The sequence below is a fragment of the Camelus bactrianus genome, chromosome 11 (assembly GCF_048773025.1).
Source record: "Camelus bactrianus isolate YW-2024 breed Bactrian camel chromosome 11, ASM4877302v1, whole genome shotgun sequence".
Lineage (NCBI taxonomy): Eukaryota > Metazoa > Chordata > Mammalia > Artiodactyla > Camelidae > Camelus > Camelus bactrianus.
The window spans coordinates 73,796,010-73,800,122 of record NC_133549.1 but is presented as its reverse complement, the minus strand read 5'-3'; positions in this window follow the sequence as shown (position 1 = coordinate 73,800,122).

Genomic DNA, 4,113 nt, shown 5'->3' with positions numbered 1-4,113 from the left:
GCAGTATGATGTCTCATCCTAGCCTGGCATCCGTGAGCTTCATAGTCCCAGTGTGAGTCGTGTTCTGGGATCACTTCCCCACCCACTTGATAAATTTGGTGGTGCGGATTGGTGGCCAGGAGGCCACTGCATGTTCGCTGGCCTTTCTCAGTACACGCTCCTTTTCATTCCTCCAGGGTGCAACAGGAGGGCAGAATAACTATGATGTCCTGCCAGGTCAGGGAGAACATGAACCCCAGCCTGATAAATTCATCCCTGAACTTGGCAGGGCTCTCTGAGAACCTGCCAGACCTCTCCTAATAGATCCCTAGGTCCCTCATCAAGAAGGGAACACGCATGCTAGTAATCCCAGCGTTCCCATCAACCACCTCCCGGAGCGGGTAAAGGCCTTGGGCAAAAGTGGGAGCTAACTTTGAACCTGATTGGAGCTCCACTGGGGAAAGCACTGGGGGCTCCGCTCTTGGGGTTTCTGATTTGACAGTGTGAGGTGGGGGTCTGGGGGCTGAAGAAGATGGTGACAGAAAAGAAACGGGGGCCAGAGAAGGAGGCTTGGAGTGCCAACGGCTAGTCGGCAGTTGAATGAGGGGGTGCTGTGAGATTGTCTGGCTTTAGGGGGTGACCCAGGAATAGAGGCCACACACACACGCGCGCGCGCGTGACAGGACCCCCTCAGACCAGAGTCTTGACAAAGTTTCAGGAAGGCCTGCACATCCGGGACTTCTCCCCATTTTGGGGCTTGCTTACAAAATAGGCCCAGTTGTAAAATGGGGTTAAAGTTAAGGGAATCCATTCAATGGCCACTTCTGATCACCCAAGGCATACTGGGGCCAGGCTGTGTTGCAAAAGAAAATCAGCTTATTCTTTTTTAAACTGTCTCACTTAAGCTGTCCCCAGTTGCTAAGAATGCAACCCAGAGGGGAGCCTTTGGGGACTCCCTGGGCATGTCCCATGTTTACATATAAATCTGGGGGCTGACAGCTAGTGATCCCGGGGGCCGGATGGAGTCGGAGCCTGGCATGACGACAACCAACTTCTGGGAAACACTGATCTTTTTAGTGACCTGTTACTTGTTCCTTTCCCAGAGTGCCAGAGTCGGAATCATTCGGTAGTACACAGCCTTTCCAGAGTAGCTTTCTACTTCAGAATACGCATTTAAGTTTCCCCCATGTCTTTTCATAGTTACAGCTTTTTAGTGCTGAATAACATTCCACTGTCTGGATGTATCATAGTTTATCTGCTCTCCTCCTGCAGGGCACCTAGGTTGCTTCCACGTTTGAGCAGTTATGAATATAGCTGTTATACACACACATCCATGGAAAGCTTTTAGTGCAGACATAAATTTTCAACTCATTTGGATAAATACCAAGGAGTTTGATCAGAAATATTAAATTATTTAATAGAGGCCACCAATTTCACTTAACATGTGCTAACTAGGTAGATTCTACAGATCAGGAAACATCTCTGTATTTGAAAATATATTTATTTGAGATTAAATGTAATGTTTTAAACTCCTGACAGAGCTAAATTGAAAATAATTCACTTAGGCAAATAAATCTTAGCTAAAACTGTACATAGTTTTTAAAAATAGAATTAACTTCCACGAAGTTTTAGATTCACAAAAAATTTAAGAGTTTAAGAGTGCTCCCATGTAAACGTGCCCCTACACAAGCCTCCACACTGTCAATAGCCCACATTTGTGGGACATTTTTAACCGATGACACTATATTGATGTCCATGTCACCCAATGTATATAATTTGCATAAAGATTCAATTTTTGGGTTGTGCAGTCCATTTGTTTTGACTAATACATAATGTCATGTCTCCACCACTATAGTGTCATACAAAATAGTTTCCCTTCCCCCAGAGTCCCCAGTGCTTTACCTATGTATCCATCCCCAAAGCCTCCATCCATCCCCTGACACAACTTATTACTGAAAAGCAGCCCCCAAACTATTTGTACTTGCAATCATGGTTGTAGTATAAACTTTCAGGAACCCTGGAAAATTAATAAGGCATTTGGATTACTAAAGAACACAGCACAGGTGCTGAGGGAAACTTACCTCTTGGTAAGTGCTGGTTAAACCCATACTGGGAAGAGTCATCAGGATAATACGGAGGATGGTTGCCAACTGGGCAGCTCCTAGAAGCACAGGACTGAAAAGACCCAGGATGGTCTGCCCTTTTCTTAAGTATCTTCCCTTTTTTTTTTAGAACCATGGTTTTAAGTTTATTTATTTATTTTGTTGGGGGAGGTAATTAGGTCTATTTATTTGTTTTTAGAGGCGGTACCGGGGATTGAACCCAGGACCTCATGCATGCTAAGCACGTGCTCTACCACTTGAGCCATACCTTCCCTTTCTTCCTATTTTAGACCTTCATTAAATATTTCAGATATTGAGCGTGTCAGATGAAGCAAGTAGAACTTAATTTTAACTGAAAGTACAGATGTTACCAGCTGTACATCAATCACAATATTTTTCAAATCATAGATTCTGGGATTCCTAGTTTTTACATACTGATTTTACATTTTGGTCCTCTGTCATGTTCAGTTACTCTTGTTTCTTCATTAGACTAGAAGGTAATATTTCCAATACAGAGATATTCACTTAGATCATGTACATTGCATCTTATCCTTCCATCTCCTGGAGCACTTCAACCCATCATCAATCGTAACATTGATTTTCAGATAATGATCTGATGGGAAATATTATATAGGTGATTGTTCTTGGGAGCCATCACGTGGGTGGTGCTCAACTGCACTGGACAAAGAAAAACCCATCTTATGCAAATACAAAGTATGTCACAGCTTGTTAGCTAAACAAAACCTGAATAAGCAAAAATGTGACATACTCCTCTGTTTTCAAGAAAGGGAAACAGACTCTGTAGATTGCACACTTTTTCTTATAAAAAAATTTTCTTATTGAAGTACAGTTGATTTATAATGTGTTAATTTCCAGTGTACAGCAAAGTGATTCAGTATATATATATAAATATCCCTTTTCATATTCTTTTTCATTATAGGCTGTTATAAGGTATTGAATATAGTTTCCTGTGCTCTACAGTAGGATCTTGCTGTTTATCTATTTTATATATAGTAGTTAGTATCTGTAAATCCCAAACTCCCAATTTATCCCTCCACTCTGCCCCTGGTAACCACAATTTTGTTTTCTATATCTGTGAGTCTGTTTCTGTTTTGTAAATAAGTTCATTTGTGTCATTTTTTCAGATTCCACATATAAGTGATATCATATGTTATTTTTCTTTCTGGCTTACTTCACTTAGTATGACAATCTCCAGGTCCATCCATGTTGCTGCAAATGGCATTATTTTATTATTTTTTATGACTAAGTAGTATTCCATTGTATAAATATACCACAACTTCTTTATCCAGTCATCTCTGTCGATGGACATTTAGGTTGCTTCCATGTCTTGGCTGTTGTACATAGTGCTGCTATGAACACTGGGGTGCATATATATCTTTTCAAATTAGAGTTTCCTCTGAATATATGCCCAGGAGTGGGATTGCTGAATCATATGGTAATTCTATTTTTAGTTTTTTAAAGAATCTCCATGCTGGTTGCACCAAATTGCATTCCCACCAGCAGTGTAGGAGGGTTCCCTTTTCTCCACACCCTCTCCAGCATTTATTGTTTGTGGCACACCTGTTCTTGGTGGCTATTGTCAGAGTAAGTAAAGAGATACACGAGCTTAGAAGAGGACTGCACTGTTTAAAAAGACCAAGGGGGCAAGAGAGCAATTGAAACAATGTGGGACATACAACCGATGTGTCACATCATTGAAAGGTAGCTATTTCTTTCATATAAAATGAAAACAGAAACCTGAAGTGCTACTTGTATTAAAAAAAAAAAAAACCCACTTAGACGGTGGATGTCACAGCTTAAAGCAATGTCATAGTTTAAAGCAATGATTGGATGAAAAATGCTACCAATCATTTCTGTTGAGCTTAAGTTCCAGAAAATTATAAAAAACCAAACCACAAGCCACAACCACCAGCGCCACCACCACAACAAAACCCCAGTGAATACTTTTGCTACTCAGGGCTGTGAAACTCAAGTTACATGTGCTAAAATAACGACAATTTAACTCAAACAG